This window comes from Staurois parvus, unplaced genomic scaffold (genome assembly GCF_062004578.1).
Source record: "Staurois parvus isolate SC_StPar_1 unplaced genomic scaffold, SC_StPar_1.0 ptg000333l, whole genome shotgun sequence".
Classification (NCBI taxonomy): Eukaryota; Metazoa; Chordata; class Amphibia; order Anura; family Ranidae; genus Staurois; species Staurois parvus.
In genome coordinates this window covers 519,929-539,364 of record NW_028318129.1, presented here as the reverse complement: position 1 = coordinate 539,364, position 19,436 = coordinate 519,929, and the positions used below count along the sequence as shown (strand labels likewise).

The following is a 19,436-nucleotide window of genomic DNA, read 5'->3' as shown; positions in this document are numbered from 1 at the left end:
CTCAGGAGCTGGCCACGCATCCAGCCCCCTCCGGCAGCGGAGCAACGCTCAGACGCCACCCCCCAGCCAGCTAGCCCCGTCCTGCATCCCGCTTAGGCTCCACAGCCCAGCCCTTTGCCAGCGCTCTCCTCAGCCGCTTTGGCGCTCTCACGCCTGCTCTCCAGTCGCCTTGCGCCGACACATTCCGCTGCGCTCCCCAGGCCGGGGGACAGCAGTGGGGAAGGCACGCGCGCCGCCCCCCCCAAGCCAGCCAGAAGCAACAGAGCCGCCGAAGGCCACGATACCTGCGCCCTGAGGCGGTTAGAGTGCTGGGCCCGCTGCTGGAGGCAGGGGCCTGAGCGTCAGGGCCCTGTGGTGTGCGCAAGGGGGAGCCGGCCACTGGGGCGGTGAAAAAGAGCGAGGGCCGGAGCGCAAGGAACTGGCGTTTGTAGGCCCCGGTGCCAGCAGGGTCCCTAGCCTTGGTTTGGGTCAGGGGCAGGGAGGCGGGAGCGCTGTGCGGCGCCCCGAGAGGTCTGGCTGGCAAGCGAGCTTGGCCCCTTGCTTTGTGGTGCGCTTTGCGGCTGCTGTGTCCAAAGCTTGCTCCCTGTGGCTGGTGTGCTGCTCAGCCCTGCGAGCCAAAGGCTTGAAGTCAGGCCAGGGGAAGGCGGGAAGGAGAAGGAGGAGTGGTTGAGGCCAGGCTGGTGTGGTGTGCTTGTGCGTGAGGAGGTGCGGTCAGGAAGAGGTTAAAGAGGGAGCAAAGCAGCGGGAGGGAGGCAGGGGTTTGAGGAGAGTGAGTGAGAGAGGAGAGACGGGGCGGTGTGTGTCAGTTGTGCCGGTGGGTGAAAAGGAAAGAGCAGTAGCAGCAGGCGGCTTGTCCTGGGTAGTAGAGCCGAGGAAAGGCGGAGGCCAGGCTGCCCGTGACAAGTAGAAGAGGCTTGAAGGAGAGCCTGAGTACTGCCTACGGCCACACCACCCTGAACGCGCCCGATCTCGTCTGATCTCGGAAGCTAAGCAGGGTCGGGCCTGGTTAGTACTTGGATGGGAGACCGCCTGGGAATACCAGGTGCTGTAGGCTTTTGCTTTTCCTCCAGCAGGGGTCACTCTCCTCCTCCATGGCTCTTTCACATTCGCTTTTACCTCCCCGCTCTCCAAGCCCTCCTGCTGCACACCTGCACTCAAGCAAACAACCTTTTCATCCCCTGCTCGTTTGCCAGCTCGGCCCACTCACAAACAAATCAGCCCTCTCAAAATACAATGCTAGCTGCTGCATCGGAACACTCACAGACAGAAGAGCAAGAAAAAACTCACAAGAAATGCATGGCTAACAAATCAGGCGCTCATTTGCAGCTTCACCAGGGAACACAGGTATCTCACCCCCTTCACCAAACAGGGCTTAGTGCTTGCTGGCAAATCCCTTCTTGGCAATCCCAGAGGTCAGGCGTTACCTGGAGTTGGCCACCAGCTTTGCACACATCTCAGGAGGGATTTTGGCCCACTCCTCTTGGCAGATCCTCTCCAAATCATGAAGGTTTGGTGGCTGACGTTTGGCAACTCCAACTTTCAGCTCCCTCCACAGAGATATTGTCAGCCGGATGAAGGTCTGGAGACTGGCTAGGCCACTCCAGGAGCTTAACGTGCTTCTTCTCCAGCCGCTGCTTTGTTGCCTTGGCCGCGTGTTTTGGCTCCTTGTCATGCTGGAACAGCCACCCGCCATTCATTTTCAATGCCCTGGCTGAGGGGAGAAGGTTCTCGCCCAAGATTTGCCGCTCTGTTGCCCCGTCCATGGTCCCCTTGATGCGGTGCAGTTGTCCTGTCCCCTTAGCAGAAAAACACCCCCAAAGCAGCATATTTCCACCGCCATGTTTGACAGTTGGGATGGTGTTCTTGGGGTCATAGGCAGCATTCCTCGTCCTCCTCCTCCTCCTCCAAACGCGGCGAGTTGAGTTGATGCCAAAGAGCTCCATTTTGGTGGTCTCATCTGACCAGGACACTTTCAACCAGTCCTGCTCTGCCTCATTCAGATGTTCAGTGGCAAACTTCAGACGGGCCTGGACATGTGCTCTCTTGAGCAGAGGGACCTTGCGGGCACTGCGGGATTTCAATCCTCGTCGGCGTAGTGTGTTACCCATTGTTCTCTTGGTGACTGCGGTCCCAGCTGGCCGGAGATCATTGACAAGATCCTCACTCGTAGTTCTGGGATGATGCCTCACTGTTGTCATGATCATTGACACTCCACGAGGGGAGATCTTGCTCGGTGCACCGGTCCTAGGGAGACTGACAGTTGCTTTGTGTTTCTTCCATTTGCGAATGATTGCACCGACTGTTGTCACCTTCTCACTAAGCTGCTTGGCCATAGTTTGGTAGCCCAGTCCAGCCTTGTGTAGGTCTTCGATCCTGTTGCTGACATCCCTGGACAGCTCTTTGGTCTTTGCCGTGGTGGAGGGTTTGGAATCTGATGGTTTGATTGCTCCTGTGGACAGGTGTCTTTTATACAGGTAAGAAAATGAGATTAGCATCTCTCCCTTTAAGAGGCTGCTTCTAATCTCAGCTTGTTACCTGTGTGAAAGACACCTGGGAGCCAGAAATGCTGCTGAATGATAGGGGATGGAATACTTCTTTCCCTCAGGAACATGCGAATCAGCGCATCATTGGTTAGACATGCAGTGCTTTTGAATGTTTTCTTGCTAGTCTGTCTCTCAGTCAATACACCTAGCATTGGATTTTTAGACCGATCGATCATTTGTTTGTGAGCGGGCAAAGATTCAAAATCAGCAGGGGGTGAAATACTCCTTTCCTTCACTGTAGCTCCCCCAAAGTCCTCAGGCCAGCCTAGGCTTTTGTGAGCCCGCTTCCCTTTTGCGGCCCGCTCTTTTCAAAACACGCTGGCTTTCTTCTCTGTGTCCCTCAGGAGCTGGCCACGCATCCAGCCCCCTCCGGCAGCGGAGCAACGCTCAGACGCCACCCCCCAGCCAGCTAGCCCCGTCCTGCATCCCGCTTAGGCTCCACAGCCCAGCCCTTTGCCAGCGCTCTCCTCAGCCGCTTTGGCGCTCTCACGCCTGCTCTCCAGTCGCCTTGCGCCGACACATTCCGCTGCGCTCCCCAGGCCGGGGGACAGCAGTGGGGAAGGCACGCGCGCCGCCCCCCCAAGCCAGCCAGAAGCAACAGAGCCGCCGAAGGCCACGATACCTGCGCCCTGAGGCGGTTAGAGCGCTGGGCCCGCTGCTGGAGGCAGGGGCCTGAGCGTCAGGGCCCTGTGGTGTGCGCAAGGGGGAGCCGGCCACTGGGGCGGTGAAAAAGAGCGAGGGCCGGAGCGCAAGGAACTGGCGTTTGTAGGCCCCGGTGCCAGCAGGGTCCCTAGCCTTGGTTTGGGTCAGGGGCAGGGAGGCGGGAGCGCTGTGCGGCGCCCCGAGAGGTCTGGCTGGCAAGCGAGCTTGGCCCCTTGCTTTGTGGTGCGCTTTGCGGCTGCTGTGTCCAAAGCTTGCTCCCTGTGGCTGGTGTGCTGCTCAGCCCTGCGAGCCAAAGGCTTGAAGTTAGGCCAGGGGAAGGCGGGAAGGAGAAGGAGGAGCGGTTGAGGCCAGGCTGGTGTGGTGTGCTTGTGCGTGAGGAGGTGCGGTCAGGAAGAGGTTAAAGAGGGAGCAAAGCAGCGGGAGGGAGGGAGGCAGGGGTTTGAGGAGAGTGAGTGAGAGAGGAGAGACGGGGCGGTGTGTGTCAGTTGTGCCGGTGGGTGAAAAGGAAAGAGCAGTAGCAGCAGGCGGCTTGTCCTGGGTAGTAGAGCCGAGGAAAGGCGGAGGCCAGGCTGCCCGTGACAAGTAGAAGAGGCTTGAAGGAGAGCCTGAGTACTGCCTACGGCCACATCACCCTGAACGCGCCTGATCTCGTCTGATCTCGGAAGCTAAGCAGGGTCGGGCCTGGTTAGTACTTGGATGGGAGACTGCCTGGGAATACCAGGTGCTGTAGGCTTTTGCTTTTCCTCCAGCAGGGGTCACTCTCCTCCATGGCTCTTTCACATTCCCTTTTACCTCCCCGCTCTCCAAGCCCTCCTGCTGCACACCTGCACTCAAGCAAACAACCTTTTCATCCCCTGCTCATTTGCCAGCTCGGCCCACTCACAAACAAATCAGCCCTCTCAAAATACAATGCTAGCTGCTGCATCGGAACACTCACAGACAGAAGAGCAAGAAAAAACTCACAAGAAATGCAAGGCTAACAAATCAGGCGCTCATTTGCAGCTTAACCGGGGAACACAGGTATCTCACCCCCTTCACCAAACAGGGCTTAGTGCTTGCTGGCAAATCCCTTCTTGGCAATCCCAGAGGTCAGGCGTTACCTGGAGTTGGCCACCAGCTCTGCACACATCTCAGGAGGGATTTTGGCCCACTCCTCTTTGGCAGATCCACTCCAAATCATGAAGGTTTGGCGGCTGACGTTTGGCAACTCCAACTTTCAGCTCCCTCCACAGAGATATTGTCAGCCGGATGAAGGTCTGGAGACTGGCTAGGCCACTCCAGGAGCTTAACGTGCTTCTTCTCCAGCCGCTGCTTTGTTGCCTTGGCCGCGTGTTTTGGCTCCTTGTCATGCTGGAACAGCCACCCGCCATTCATTTTCAATGCCCTGGCTGAGGGGAGAAGGTTCTCGCCCAAGATTTGCCGCTCTGTTGCCCCGTCCATGGTCCCCTTGATGCGGTGCAGTTGTCCTGTCCCCTTAGCAGAAAAACACCCCCAAAGCAGCATATTTCCACCGCCATGTTTGACAGTTGGGATGGTGTTTTTGGGGTCATAGGCAGCATTCCTCGTCCTCCTCCTCCTCCTCCAAACGCGGCGAGTTGAGTTGATGCCAAAGAGCTCCATTTTGGTGGTCTCATCTGACCAGGACACTTTCAACCAGTCCTGCTCTGCCTCATTCAGATGTTCAGTGGCAAACTTCAGACGGGCCTGGACATGTGCTCTCTTGAGCAGAGGGACCTTGCGGGCACTGCGGGATTTCAATCCTCGTCGGCGTAGTGTGTTACCCATTGTTCTCTTGGTGACTGCGGTCCCAGCTGGCCGGAGATCATTGACAAGATCCTCACTCGTAGTTCTGGGATGATGCCTCACTGTTGTCATGATCATTGACACTCCACGAGGGGAGATCTTGCTCGGTGCACCGGTCCTAGGGAGACTGACAGTTGCTTTGTGTTTCTTCCATTTGCGAATGATTGCACCGACTGTTGTCACCTTCTCACTAAGCTGCTTGGCCATAGTTTGGTAGCCCAGTCCAGCCTTGTGTAGGTCTTCGATCCTGTTGCTGACATCCCTGGACAGCTCTTTGGTCTTTGCCGTGGTGGAGGGTTTGGAATCTGATGGTTTGATTGCTCCTGTGGACAGGTGTCTTTTATACAGGTAAGAAAATGAGATTAGCATCTCTCCCTTTAAGAGGCTGCTTCTAATCTCAGCTTGTTACCTGTGTGAAAGACACCTGGGAGCCAGAAATGCTGCTGAATGATAGGGGATGGAATACTTATTTCCCTCAGGAACATGCGAATCAGCGCATCATTGGTTAGACATGCAGTGCTTTTGAATGTTTTCTTGCTAGTCTGTCTCTCAGTCAATACACCTAGCATTGGATTTTTAGACCGATCGATCATTTGTTTGTGAGCGGGCAAAGATTCAAAATCAGCAGGGGGTGAAATACTCCTTTCCTTCACTGTAGCTCCCCCAAAGTCCTCAGGCCAGCCTAGGCTTTTGTGAGCCCGCTTCCCTTTTGCGGCCCGCTCTTTTCAAAACACGCTGGCTTTCTTCTCTGTGTCCCTCAGGAGCTGGCCACGCATCCAGCCCCCTCCGGCAGCGGAGCAACGCTCAGACGCCACCCCCCAGCCAGCTAGCCCCGTCCTGCATCCCGCTTAGGCTCCACGGCCCAGCCCTTTGCCAGCGCTCTCCTCAGCCGCTTTGGCGCTCTCACGCCTGCTCTCCAGTCGCCTTGCGCCGACACATTCCGCTGCGCTCCCCAGGCCGGGGGACAGCAGCGGGGAAGGCACGCGCGCCGGCCCCCCAATCCAGCCAGAAGCAACAGAGCCGCCGAAGGCCACGATATCTGCGCCCTGAGGCGGTTAGAGCGCTGGGCCCGCTGCTGGAGGCAGGGGCCTGAGCGTCAGGGCCCTGTGGTGTGCGCAAGGGGAAGCCGGCCACTGGGGCGGTGAAAAAGAGCGAGGGCCGGAGCGCAAGGAACTGGCGTTTGTAGGCCCCGGTGCCAGCAGGGTCCCTAGCCTTGGTTTGGGTCAGGGGCAGGGAGGCGGGAGCGCTGTGCGGCGCCCCGAGAGGTCTGGCTGGCAAGCGAGCTTGGCCCCTTGCTTTGCGGTGCGCTTTGCGGCTGCAGTGTCCAAAGCTTGCTCCCTGCGGCTGGTGTGCTGCTCAGCCCTGCGAGCCAAAGGCTTGAAGTCAGGCCAGGGGAAGGCGGGAAGGAGAAGGAGGAGCGGTTGAGGCCAGGCTGGTGTGGTGTGCTTGTGCGTGAGGAGGTGCGGTCAGGAAGAGGTTAAAGAGGGAGCAAAGCAGCGGGAGGGAGGGAGGCAGGGGTTTGAGGAGAGTGAGTGAGAGAGGAGAGACGGGGCGGTGTGTGTCAGTTGTGCCGGTGGGTGAAAAGGAAAGAGCAGTAGCAGCAGGCGGCTTGTCCTGGGTAGTAGAGCCGAGGAAAGGCGGAGGCCAGGCTGCCCGTGACAAGTAGAAGAGGCTTGAAGGAGAGCCTGAGTACTGCCTACGGCCACACCACCCTGAACGCGCCCGATCTCGTCTGATCTCGGAAGCTAAGCAGGGTCGGGCCTGCTTAGTACCTGGATGGGAGACCGCCTGGGAATACCAGGTGCTGTAGGCTTTTGCTTTTCCTCCAGCAGGGGTCACTCTCCTCCTCCATGGCTCTTTCACATTCGCTTTTACCTCCCCGCTCTCCAAGCCCTCCTGCTGCACACCTGCACTCAAGCAAACAACCTTTTCATCCCCTGCTCGTTTGCCAGCTCGGCCCACTCACAAACAAATCAGCCCTCTCAAAATACAATGCTAGCTGCTGCATCGGAACACTCACAGACAGAAGAGCAAGAAAAAACTCACAAGAAATGCATGGCTAACAAATCAGGCGCTCATTTGCAGCTTCACCAGGGAACACAGGTATCTCACCCCCTTCACCAAACAGGGCTTAGTGCTTGCTGGCAAATCCCTTCTTGGCAATCCCAGAGGTCAGGCGTTACCTGGAGTTGGCCACCAGCTTTGCACACATCTCAGGAGGGATTTTGGCCCACTCCTCTTGGCAGATCCTCTCCAAATCATGAAGGTTTGGCGGCTGACGTTTAGCAACTCCAACTTTCAGCTCCCTCCACAGAGATATTGTCAGCCGGATGAAGGTCTGGAGACTGGCTAGGCCACTCCAGGAGCTTAACGTGCTTCTTCTCCAGCCGCTGCTTTGTTGCCTTGGCCGCGTGTTTTGGCTCCTTGTCATGCTGGAACAGCCACCCGCCATTCATTTTCAATGCCCTGGCTGAGGGGAGAAGGTTCTCGCCAAAGATTTGCCGCTCCGTTGCCCCGTCCATGGTCCCCTTGATGCGGTGCAGTTGTCCTGTCCCCTTAGCAGAAAAACACCCCCAAAGCAGCATATTTCCACCGCCATGTTTGACAGTTGGGATGGTGTTCTTGGGGTCATAGGCAGCATTCCTCGTCCTCCTCCTCCTCCTCCAAACGCGGCGAGTTGAGTTGATGCCAAAGAGCTCCATTTTGGTGGTCTCATCTGACCAGGACACTTTCAACCAGTCCTGCTCTGCCTCATTCAGATGTTCAGTGGTAAACTTCAGACGGGCCTGGACAGGTGCTCTCTTGAGCAGAGGGACCTTGCGGGCACTGCGGGATTTCAATCCTCGTCGGCGTAGTGTGTTACCCATTGTTCTCTTGGTGACTGCGGTCCCAGCTGGCCGGAGATCATTGACAAGATCCTCACTCGTAGTTCTGGGATGATGCCTCACTGTTGTCATGATCATTGACACTCCACGAGGGGAGATCTTGCTCGGTGCACCGGTCCTAGGGAGACTGACAGTTGCTTTGTGTTTCTTCCATTTGCGAATGATTGCACCGACTGTTGTCACCTTCTCACCAAGCTGCTTGGCCATAGTTTGGTAGCCCAGTCCAGCCTTGTGTAGGTCTTCGATCCTGTTGCTGACATCCCTGGACAGCTCTTTGGTCTTTGCCGTGGTGGAGGGTTTGGAATCTGATGGTTTGATTGCTCCTGTGGACAGGTGTCTTTTATACAGGTAAGAAAATGAGATTAGCATCTCTCCCTTTAAGAGGCTGCTTCTAATCTCAGCTTGTTACCTGTGTGAAAGACACCTGGGAGCCAGAAATGCTGCTGAATGATAGGGGATGGAATACTTATTTCCCTCAGGAACATGCGAATCAGCGCATCATTGGTTAGACATGCAGTGCTTTTGAATGTTTTCTTGCTAGTCTGTCTCTCAGTCAATACACCTAGCATTGGATTTTTAGACCGATCGATCATTTGTTTGTGAGCGGGCAAAGATTCAAAATCAGCAGGGGGTGAAATACTCCTTTCCTTCACTGTAGCTCCCCCAAAGTCCTCAGGCCAGCCTAGGCTTTTGTGAGCCCGCTTCCCTTTTGCGGCCCGCTCTTTTCAAAACACGCTGGCTTTCTTCTCTGTGTCCCTCAGGAGCTGGCCACGCATCCAGTCCCCTCCGGCAGCGGAGCAACGCTCAGACGCCACCCCCCAGCCAGCTAGCCCCGTCCTGCATCCCGCTTAGGCTCCACGGCCCAGCCCTTTGCCAGCGCTCTCCTCAGCCGCTTTGGCGCTCTCACGCCTGCTCTCCAGTCGCCTTGCGCCGACACATTCCGCTGCGCTCCCCAGGCCGGGGGACAGCAGCGGGGAAGGCACGCGCGCCGGCCCCCCAAGCCAGCCAGAAGCAACAGAGCCGCCGAAGGCCACGATACCTGCGCCCTGAGGCGGTTAGAGCGCTGGGCCCGCTGCTGGAGGCAGGGGCCTGAGCGTCAGGGCCCTGTGGTGTGCGCAAGGGGGAGCCGGCCACTGGGGCGGTGAAAAAGAGCGAGGGCCGGAGCGCAAGGAACTGGCGTTTGTAGGCCCCGGTGCCAGCAGGGTCCCTAGCCTTGGTTTGGGTCAGGGGCAGGGAGGCGGGAGCGCTGTGCGGCGCCCCGAGAGGTCTGGCTGGCAAGCGAGCTTGGCCCCTTGCTTTGCGGTGCGCTTTGCAGCTGCTGTGTCCAAAGCTTGCTCCCTGCGGCTGGTGTGCTGCTCAGCCCTGCGAGCCAAAGGCTTGAAGTCAGGCCAGGGGAAGGCGGGAAGGAGAAGGAGGAGCGGTTGAGGCCAGGCTGGTGTGGTGTGCTTGTGCGTGAGGAGGTGCGGTCAGGAAGAGGTTAAAGAGGGTGCAAAGCAGCGGGAGGGAGGCAGGGGTTTGAGGAGAGTGAGTGAGAGAGGAGAGACGGGGCGGTGTGTGTCAGTTGTGCCGGTGGGTGAAAAGGAAAGAGCAGTAGCAGCAGGCGGCTTGTCCTGGGTAGTAGAGCCGAGGAAAGGCGGAGGCCAGGCTGCCCGTGACAAGTAGAAGAGGCTTGAAGGAGAGCCTGAGTACTGCCTACGGCCACACCACCCTGAACGCGCCCGATCTCGTCTGATCTCGGAAGCTAAGCAGGGTCGGGCCTGCTTAGTACCTGGATGGGAGACCGCCTGGGAATACCAGGTGCTGTAGGCTTTTGCTTTTCCTCCAGCAGGGGTCACTCTCCTCCTCCATGGCTCTTTCACATTCGCTTTTACCTCCCCGCTCTCCAAGCCCTCCTGCTGCACACCTGCACTCAAGCAAACAACCTTTTCATCCCCTGCTCGTTTGCCAGCTCGGCCCACTCACAAACAAATCAGCCCTCTCAAAATACAATGCTAGCTGCTGCATCGGAACACTCACAGACAGAAGAGCAAGAAAAAACTCACAAGAAATGCATGGCTAACAAATCAGGCGCTCATTTGCAGCTTCACCAGGGAACACAGGTATCTCACCCCCTTCACCAAACAGGGCTTAGTGCTTGCTGGCAAATCCCTTCTTGGCAATCCCAGAGGTCAGGCGTTACCTGGAGTTGGCCACCAGCTTTGCACACATCTCAGGAGGGATTTTGGCCCACTCCTCTTGGCAGATCCTCTCCAAATCATGAAGGTTTGGCGGCTGACGTTTAGCAACTCCAACTTTCAGCTCCCTCCACAGAGATATTGTCAGCCGGATGAAGGTCTGGAGACTGGCTAGGCCACTCCAGGAGCTTAACGTGCTTCTTCTCCAGCCGCTGCTTTGTTGCCTTGGCCGCGTGTTTTGGCTCCTTGTCATGCTGGAACAGCCACCCGCCATTCATTTTCAATGCCCTGGCTGAGGGGAGAAGGTTCTCGCCAAAGATTTGCCGCTCCGTTGCCCCGTCCATGGTCCCCTTGATGCGGTGCAGTTGTCCTGTCCCCTTAGCAGAAAAACACCCCCAAAGCAGCATATTTCCACCGCCATGTTTGACAGTTGGGATGGTGTTCTTGGGGTCATAGGCAGCATTCCTCGTCCTCCTCCTCCTCCTCCAAACGCGGCGAGTTGAGTTGATGCCAAAGAGCTCCATTTTGGTGGTCTCATCTGACCAGGACACTTTCAACCAGTCCTGCTCTGCCTCATTCAGATGTTCAGTGGTAAACTTCAGACGGGCCTGGACAGGTGCTCTCTTGAGCAGAGGGACCTTGCGGGCACTGCGGGATTTCAATCCTCGTCGGCGTAGTGTGTTACCCATTGTTCTCTTGGTGACTGCGGTCCCAGCTGGCCGGAGATCATTGACAAGATCCTCACTCGTAGTTCTGGGATGATGCCTCACTGTTGTCATGATCATTGACACTCCACGAGGGGAGATCTTGCTCGGTGCACCGGTCCTAGGGAGACTGACAGTTGCTTTGTGTTTCTTCCATTTGCGAATGATTGCACCGACTGTTGTCACCTTCTCACCAAGCTGCTTGGCCATAGTTTGGTAGCCCAGTCCAGCCTTGTGTAGGTCTTCGATCCTGTTGCTGACATCCCTGGACAGCTCTTTGGTCTTTGCCGTGGTGGAGGGTTTGGAATCTGATGGTTTGATTGCTCCTGTGGACAGGTGTCTTTTATACAGGTAAGAAAATGAGATTAGCATCTCTCCCTTTAAGAGGCTGCTTCTAATCTCAGCTTGTTACCTGTGTGAAAGACACCTGGGAGCCAGAAATGCTGCTGAATGATAGGGGATGGAATACTTATTTCCCTCAGGAACATGCGAATCAGCGCATCATTGGTTAGACATGCAGTGCTTTTGAATGTTTTCTTGCTAGTCTGTCTCTCAGTCAATACACCTAGCATTGGATTTTTAGACCGATCGATCATTTGTTTGTGAGCGGGCAAAGATTCAAAATCAGCAGGGGGTGAAATACTCCTTTCCTTCACTGTAGCTCCCCCAAAGTCCTCAGGCCAGCCTAGGCTTTTGTGAGCCCGCTTCCCTTTTGCGGCCCGCTCTTTTCAAAACACGCTGGCTTTCTTCTCTGTGTCCCTCAGGAGCTGGCCACGCATCCAGTCCCCTCCGGCAGCGAAGCAACGCTCAGACGCCACCCCCCAGCCAGCTAGCCCCGTCCTGCATCCCGCTTAGGCTCCACGGCCCAGCCCTTTGCCAGCGCTCTCCTCAGCCGCTTTGGCGCTCTCACGCCTGCTCTCCAGTCGCCTTGCGCCGACACATTCCGCTGCGCTCCCCAGGCCGGGGGACAGCAGCGGGGAAGGCACGCGCGCCGGCCCCCCAAGCCAGCCAGAAGCAACAGAGCCGCCGAAGGCCACGATACCTGCGCCCTGAGGCGGTTAGAGCGCTGGGCCCGCTGCTGGAGGCAGGGGCCTGAGCGTCAGGGCCCTGTGGTGTGCGCAAGGGGGAGCCGGCCACTGGGGCGGTGAAAAAGAGCGAGGGCCGGAGCGCAAGGAACTGGCGTTTGTAGGCCCCGGTGCCAGCAGGGTCCCTAGCCTTGGTTTGGGTCAGGGGCAGGGAGGCGGGAGCGCTGTGCGGCGCCCCGAGAGGTCTGGCTGGCAAGCGAGCTTGGCCCCTTGCTTTGCGGTGCGCTTTGCAGCTGCTGTGTCCAAAGCTTGCTCCCTGCGGCTGGTGTGCTGCTCAGCCCTGCGAGCCAAAGGCTTGAAGTCAGGCCAGGGGAAGGCGGGAAGGAGAAGGAGGAGCGGTTGAGGCCAGGCTGGTGTGGTGTGCTTGTGCGTGAGGAGGTGCGGTCAGGAAGAGGTTAAAGAGGGTGCAAAGCAGCGGGAGGGAGGCAGGGGTTTGAGGAGAGTGAGTGAGAGAGGAGAGACGGGGCGGTGTGTGTCAGTTGTGCCGGTGGGTGAAAAGGAAAGAGCAGTAGCAGCAGGCGGCTTGTCCTGGGTAGTAGAGCCGAGGAAAGGCGGAGGCCAGGCTGCCCGTGACAAGTAGAAGAGGCTTGAAGGAGAGCCTGAGTACTGCCTACGGCCACACCACCCTGAACGCGCCCGATCTCGTCTGATCTCGGAAGCTAAGCAGGGTCGGGCCTGGTTAGTACTTGGATGGGAGACAGCCTGGGAATACCAGGTGCCGTAGGGTTTTGCTTTTCCTCCAGCAGGGGTCACTCTCCTCCATGGCTCTTTCACATTCGCTTTTACCTCCCCGCTCTCCAAGCCCTCCTGCTGCACACCTGCACTCAAGCAAACAACCTTTTCATCCCCTGCTCGTTTGCCAGCTCGGCCCACTCACAAACAAATCAGCCCTCTCAAAATACAATGCTAGCTGCTGCATCGGAACACTCACAGACAGAAGAGCAAGAAAAAACTCACAAGAAATGCATGGCTAACAAATCAGGCGCTCATTTGCAGCTTCACCAGGGAACACAGGTATCTCACCCCCTTCACCAAACAGGGCTTAGTGCTTGCTGGCAAATCCCTTCTTGGCAATCCCAGAGGTCAGGCGTTACCTGGAGTTGGCCACCAGCTTTGCACACATCTCAGGAGGGATTTTGGCCCACTCCTCTTGGCAGATCCTCTCCAAATCATGAAGGTTTGGTGGCTGACGTTTGGCAACTCCAACTTTCAGCTCCCTCCACAGAGATATTGTCAGCCGGATGAAGGTCTGGAGACTGGCTAGGCCACTCCAGGAGCTTAACGTGCTTCTTCTCCAGCCGCTGCTTTGTTGCCTTGGCCGCGTGTTTTGGCTCCTTGTCATGCTGGAACAGCCACCCGCCATTCATTTTCAATGCCCTGGCTGAGGGGAGAAGGTTCTCGCCCAAGATTTGCCGCTCTGTTGCCCCGTCCATGGTCCCCTTGATGCGGTGCAGTTGTCCTGTCCCCTTAGCAGAAAAACACCCCCAAAGCAGCATATTTCCACCGCCATGTTTGACAGTTGGGATGGTGTTCTTGGGGTCATAGGCAGCATTCCTCGTCCTCCTCCTCCTCCTCCAAACGCGGCGAGTTGAGTTGATGCCAAAGAGCTCCATTTTGGTGGTCTCATCTGACCAGGACACTTTCAACCAGTCCTGCTCTGCCTCATTCAGATGTTCAGTGGCAAACTTCAGACGGGCCTGGACATGTGCTCTCTTGAGCAGAGGGACCTTGCGGGCACTGCGGGATTTCAATCCTCGTCGGCGTAGTGTGTTACCCATTGTTCTCTTGGTGACTGCGGTCCCAGCTGGCCGGAGATCATTGACAAGATCCTCACTGGTAGTTGTGGGATGATGCCTCACTGTTGTCATGATCATTGACACTCCACGAGGGGAGATCTTGCACGGTGCACCGGTCCTAGGGAGACTGACAGTTGCTTTGTGTTTCTTCCATTTGCGAATGATTGCACCGACTGTTGTCACCTTCTCACCAAGCTGCTTGGCCATAGTTTGGTAGCCCAGTCCAGCCTTGTGTAGGTCTTCGATCCTGTTGCTGACATCCCTGGACAGCTCTTTGGTCTTTGCCGTGGTGGAGGGTTTGGAATCTGATGGTTTGATTGCTCCTGTGGACAGGTGTCTTTTATACAGGTAAGAAAATGAGATTAGCATCTCTCCCTTTAAGAGGCTGCTTCTAATCTCAGCTTGTTACCTGTGTGAAAGACACCTGGGAGCCAGAAATGCTGCTGAATGATAGGGGATGGAATACTTATTTCCCTCAGGAACATGCGAATCAGCGCATCATTGGTTAGACATGCAGTGCTTTTGAATGTTTTCTTGCTAGTCTGTCTCTCAGTCAATACACCTAGCATTGGATTTTTAGACCGATCGATCATTTGTTTGTGAGCGGGCAAAGATTCAAAATCAGCAGGGGGTGAAATACTCCTTTCCTTCACTGTAGCTCCCCCAAAGTCCCCAGGCCAGCCTAGGCTTTTGTGAGCCCGCTTCCCTTTTGCGGCCCGCTCTTTTCAAAACACGCTGGCTTTCTTCTCTGTGTCCCTCAGGAGCTGGCCACGCATCCAGCCCCCTCCGGCAGCGGAGCAACGCTCAGACGCCACCCCCAGCCAGCTAGCCCCGTCCTGCATCCCGCTTAGGCTCCACGGCCCAGCCCTTTGCCAGCGCTCTCCTCAGCCGCTTTGGCGTTCTCACGCCTGCTCTCCAGTCGCCTTGCGCCGACACATTCCGCTGCGCTCCCCAGGCCGGGGGACAGCAGCGGGGAAGGCACGCGCGCCGGCCCCCCAAGCCAGCCAGAAGCAACAGAGCCGCCGAAGGCCACGATACCTGTGCCCTGAGGCGGTTAGAGCGCTGGGCCCGCTGCTGGAGGCAGGGGCCTGAGCGTCAGGGCCCTGTGGTGTGCGCAAGGGGGAGCCGGCTACTGGGGCGGTGAAAAAGAGCGAGGGCCGGAGCGCAAGGAACTGGCGTTTGTAGGCCCCGGTGCCAGCAGGGTCCCTAGCCTTGGTTTGGGTCAGGGGCAGGGAGGCGGGAGCGCTGTGCGGCGCCCCGAGAGGTCTGGCTGGCAAGCGAGCTTGGCCCCTTGCTTTGCGGTGCGCTTTGCGGCTGCTGTGTCCAAAGCTTGCTCCCTGCGGCTGGTGTGCTGCTCAGCCCTGCGAGCCAAAGGCTTGAAGTCAGGCCAGGGGAAGGCGGGAAGGAGAAGGAGGAGTGGTTGAGGCCAGGCTGGTGTGGTGTGCTTGTGCGTGAGGAGGTGCGGTCAGGAAGAGTTTAAAGAGGGAGCAAAGCAGCGGGAGGGAGGCAGGGGTTTGAGGAGAGTGAGTGAGAGAGGAGAGACGGGGCGGTGTGTGTCAGTTGTGCCGGTGGGTGAAAAGGAAACAGCAGTAGCAGCAGGCGGCTTGTCCTGGGTAGTAGAGCCGAGGAAAGGTGGAGGCCAGGCTGCCCGTGACAAGTAGAAGAGGCTTGAAGGAAAGCCTGAGTACTGCCTACGGCCACACCAAACGCGCCCGATCTCGTCTGATCTCGGAAGCTAAGTAGGGTCGGGCCTGGTTAGTACTTGGATGGGAGACCGCCTGGGAATACCAGGTGCTGTAGGCTTTTGCTTTTCCTCCAGCAGGGGTCACTCTCCTCCTCCATGGCTCTTTCACATTCACTTTTACCTCCCCGCTCTCCAAGCCCTCCTGCTGCACACCTGCACTCAAGCAAACAACCTTTTCATCCCCTGCTCGTTTGCCAGCTCGGCCCACTCACAAACAAATCAGCCCTCTCAAAATACAATGCTAGCTGCTGCATCGGAACACTCACAGACAGAAGAGCAAGAAAAAACTCACAAGAAATGCATGGCTAACAAATCAGGCGCTCATTTGCAGCTTCACCAGGGAACACAGGTATCTCACCCCCTTCACCAAACAGGGCTTAGTGCTTGCTGGCAAATCCCTTCTTGGCAATCCCAGAGGTCAGGCGTTACCTGGAGTTGGCCACCAGCTTTGCACACATCTCAGGAGGGATTTTGGCCCACTCCTCTTGGCAGATCCTCTCCAAATCATTTAGGTTTGGCGGCTGACGTTTGGCAACTCCAACTTTCAGCTCCCTCCACAGAGATATTGTCAGCCGGATGAAGGTCTGGAGACTGGCTAGGCCACTCCAGGAGCTTAACGTGCTTCTTCTCCAGCCGCTGCTTTGTTGCCTTGGCCGCGTGTTTTGGCTCCTTGTCATGCTGGAACAGCCACCCGCCATTCATTTTCAATGCCCTGGCTGAGGGGAGAAGGTTCTCGCCCAAGATTTGCCGCTCCGTTGCCCCGTCCATGGTCCCCTTGATGCGGTGCAGTTGTCCTGTCCCCTTAGCAGAAAAACACCCCCAAAGCAGCATATTTCCACCGCCATGTTTGACAGTTGGGATGGTGTTCTTGGGGTCATAGGCAGCATTCCTCGTCCTCCTCCTCCTCCTCCAAACGCGGCGAGTTAAGTTGATGCCAAAGAGCTCCATTTTGGTGGTCTCATCTGACCAGGACACTTTCAACCAGTCCTGCTCTGCCTCATTCAGATGTTCAGTGGCAAACTTCAGACGGGCCTGGACATGTGCTCTCTTGAGCAGAGGGACCTTGCGGGCACTGCGGGATTTCAATCCTCGTCGGCGTAGTGTGTTACCCATTGTTCTCTTGGTGACTGCGGTCCCAGCTGGCCGGAGATCATTGACAAGATCCTCACTGGTAGTTGTGGGATGATGCCTCACTGTTGTCATGATCATTGACACTCCACGAGGGGAGATCTTGCACGGTGCACCGGTCCTAGGGAGACTGACAGTTGCTTTGTGTTTCTTCCATTTGCGAATGATTGCACCGACTGTTGTCACCTTCTCACCAAGCTGCTTGGCCATAGTTTGGTAGCCCAGTCCAGCCTTGTGTAGGTCTTCGATCCTGTTGCTGACATCCCTGGACAGCTCTTTGGTCTTTGCCGTGGTGGAGGGTTTGGAATCTGATGGTTTGATTGCTCCTGTGGACAGGTGTCTTTTATACAGGTAAGAAAATGAGATTAGCATCTCTCCCTTTAAGAGGCTGCTTCTAATCTCAGCTTGTTACCTGTGTGAAAGACACCTGGGAGCCAGAAATGCTGCTGAATGATAGGGGATGGAATACTTATTTCCCTCAGGAACATGCGAATCAGCGCATCATTGGTTAGACATGCAGTGCTTTTGAATGTTTTCTTGCTAGTCTGTCTCTCAGTCAATACACCTAGCATTGGATTTTTAGACCGATCGATCATTTGTTTGTGAGCGGGCAAACATTCAAAATCAGCAGGGGGTGAAATACTCCTTTCCTTCACTGTAGCTCCCCCAAAGTCCCCAGGCCAGCCTAGGCTTTTGTGAGCCCGCTTCCCTTTTGCGGCCCGCTCTTTTCAAAACACGCTGGCTTTCTTCTCTGTGTCCCTCAGGAGCTGGCCACGCATCCAGCCCCCTCCGGCAGCGGAGCAATGCTCAGACGCCACCCCCAGCCAGCTAGCCCCGTCCTGCATCCCGCTTAGGCTCCACGGCCCAGCCCTTTGCCAGCGCTCTCCTCAGCCGCTTTGGCGTTCTCACACCTGCTCTCCAGTCGCCTTGCGCCGACACATTCCGCTGCGCTCCCCAGGCCGGGGGACAGCAGCGGGGAAGGCACGCGCGCCGGCCCCCCAAGCCAGCCAGAAGCAACAGAGCCGCCGAAGGCCACGATACCTGTGCCCTGAGGCGGTTAGAGCGCTGGGCCCGCTGCTGGAGGCAGGGGCCTGAGCGTCAGGGCCCTGTGGTGTGCGCAAGGGGGAGCCGGCTACTGGGGCGGTGAAAAAGAGCGAGGGCCGGAGCGCAAGGAACTGGCGTTTGTAGGCCCCGGTGCCAGCAGGGTCCCTAGCCTTGGTTTGGGTCAGGGGCAGGGAGGCGGGAGCGCTGTGCGGCGCCCCGAGAGGTCTGGCTGGCAAGCGAGCTTGGCCCCTTGCTTTGCGGTGCGCTTTGCGGCTGCTGTGTCCAAAGCTTGCTCCCTGCGGCTGGTGTGCTGCTCAGTCCTGCGAGCCAAAGGCTTGAAGTCAGGCCAGGGGAAGGCGGGAAGGAGAAGGAGGAGTGGTTGAGGCCAGGCTGGTGTGGTGTGCTTGTGCGTGAGGAGGTGCGGTCAGGAAGAGGTTAAAGAGGGAGCAAAGCAGCGGGAGGGTGGGAGGCAGGGGTTTGAGGAGAGTGAGTGAGAGAGGAGAGACGGGGCGGTGTGTCAGTTGTGCTGGTGGGTGAAAAGGAAACAGCAGTAGCAGCAGGCGGCTTGTCCTGGGTAGTAGAGCCGAGGAAAGGCGGAGGCCAGGCTGCCCGTGACAAGTAGAAGAGGCTTGAAGGAGAGCCTGAGTACTGCCTACGGCCACACCACCCTGAACGCGCCCGATCTCGTCTGATCTTGGAAGCTAAGCAGGGTCGGGCCTGCTTAGTACCTGGATGGGAGACCGCCTGGGAATACCAGGTGCTGTAGGCTTTTGCTTTTCCTCCAGCAGGGGTCACTCTCCTCCATGGCTCTTTCACATTCACTTTTACCTCCCCGCTCTCCAAGCCCTCCTGCTGCACACCTGCACTCAAGGAAACAACCTTTTCATCCCCTGCTCATTTGCCAGCTCGGCCCACTCACAAACAAATCAGCCCTCTCAAAATACAATGCTAGCTGCTGCATCGGAACACTCTCAGACAGAAGAGAAAGAAAAAAACTCACAAGAAATGCATGGCTAACAAATCAGGCGCTCATTTGCAGGTTCACCAGGGAACACAGGTATCTCATCCCCTTCACAAAACAGGGCTTAGTGCTTGCTGGCAAATCCCTTCTTGGCAATCCCAGAGGTCAGGCGTTACCTGGAGTTGGCCACCAGCTTTGCACACATCTCAGGAGGGATTTTGGCCCACTCCTCTTGGCAGATCCTCTCCAAATCATGAAGGTTTGGCGGCTGACGTTTGGCAACTCCAACTTTCAGCTCCCTCCACAGAGATATTGTCAGCCGGATGAAGGTCTGGAGACTGGCTAGGCCACTCCAGGAGCTTAACGTGCTTCTTCTCCAGCCGCTGCTTTGTTGCCTTGGCCGTGTGTTTTTGTTCCTTGTCATGCTGGAACAGCCATCCGCCATTCATTTTCAATGCCCTGGCTGAGGGAAGAAGGTTGTCGCCCAAGATTTGCCGCTCCATTGCCCCGTCCATGGTCCCCTTGATGCGGTGCAGTTGTCCTGTCCCCTTAGCAAAAAAACACCCCCAAAGCAGAATATTTCCACCACCATGTTTGACAGTTGGGATGGTGTTCTTGGGGTCATAGGCAGCATTCCTCGTCCTCCTCCTCCAAACACGGCGAGTTGAGTTGATGCCAAAGAGCTCCATGTTGGTCGTCTCATCTGACCACGACACTTTCAACCAGTCCTGCTCTGCCTCATTCAGATGTTCAGTGGCAAACTTCAGACGGGCCTGGACATGTGCTCTCTTGAGCAGAGGGACCTTGCGGGCACTGCGGGATTTCAATCCTCGTCGGCGTAGTGTGTTACCCATTGTTCTCTTGGTGACTGCGGTCCCAGCTGGCCGGAGATCATTGACAAGATCC

General features: G+C 56.9%; 6 non-coding genes and 1 pseudogene across 6 annotated transcripts; all 7 read left to right on the top strand.

Moving 5' to 3' along the window:
• Positions 1-935: 935 nt before the first annotated feature.
• Positions 936-1,054, top strand: LOC149457158 (5S ribosomal RNA). Its single transcript, XR_016313738.1, has one exon. It is a non-coding gene; the product is annotated as a 5S ribosomal RNA (ribosomal RNA).
• Positions 1,055-3,820: 2,766 nt separating this feature from the next.
• On the top strand, positions 3,821-3,939 carry LOC149457157 (5S ribosomal RNA). Its single transcript, XR_016313694.1, has one exon. It is a non-coding gene; the product is annotated as a 5S ribosomal RNA (ribosomal RNA).
• A 2,764-nt stretch (positions 3,940-6,703) lies between these two features.
• Positions 6,704-6,822, top strand: LOC149457156 (5S ribosomal RNA). The gene has a single exon (XR_016313684.1). It is a non-coding gene; the product is annotated as a 5S ribosomal RNA (ribosomal RNA).
• A 2,762-nt stretch (positions 6,823-9,584) lies between these two features.
• Positions 9,585-9,703, top strand: LOC149457155 (5S ribosomal RNA). The gene has a single exon (XR_016313683.1). It is a non-coding gene; the product is annotated as a 5S ribosomal RNA (ribosomal RNA).
• A 2,762-nt stretch (positions 9,704-12,465) lies between these two features.
• On the top strand, positions 12,466-12,584 carry LOC149457154 (5S ribosomal RNA). The gene has a single exon (XR_016313696.1). It is a non-coding gene; the product is annotated as a 5S ribosomal RNA (ribosomal RNA).
• A 2,758-nt stretch (positions 12,585-15,342) lies between these two features.
• LOC149457153 (5S ribosomal RNA) lies at positions 15,343-15,456 on the top strand (annotated as a pseudogene).
• Positions 15,457-18,219: 2,763 nt separating this feature from the next.
• On the top strand, positions 18,220-18,338 carry LOC149457152 (5S ribosomal RNA). Its single transcript, XR_016313692.1, has one exon. It is a non-coding gene; the product is annotated as a 5S ribosomal RNA (ribosomal RNA).
• Positions 18,339-19,436: the final 1,098 nt, after the last annotated feature.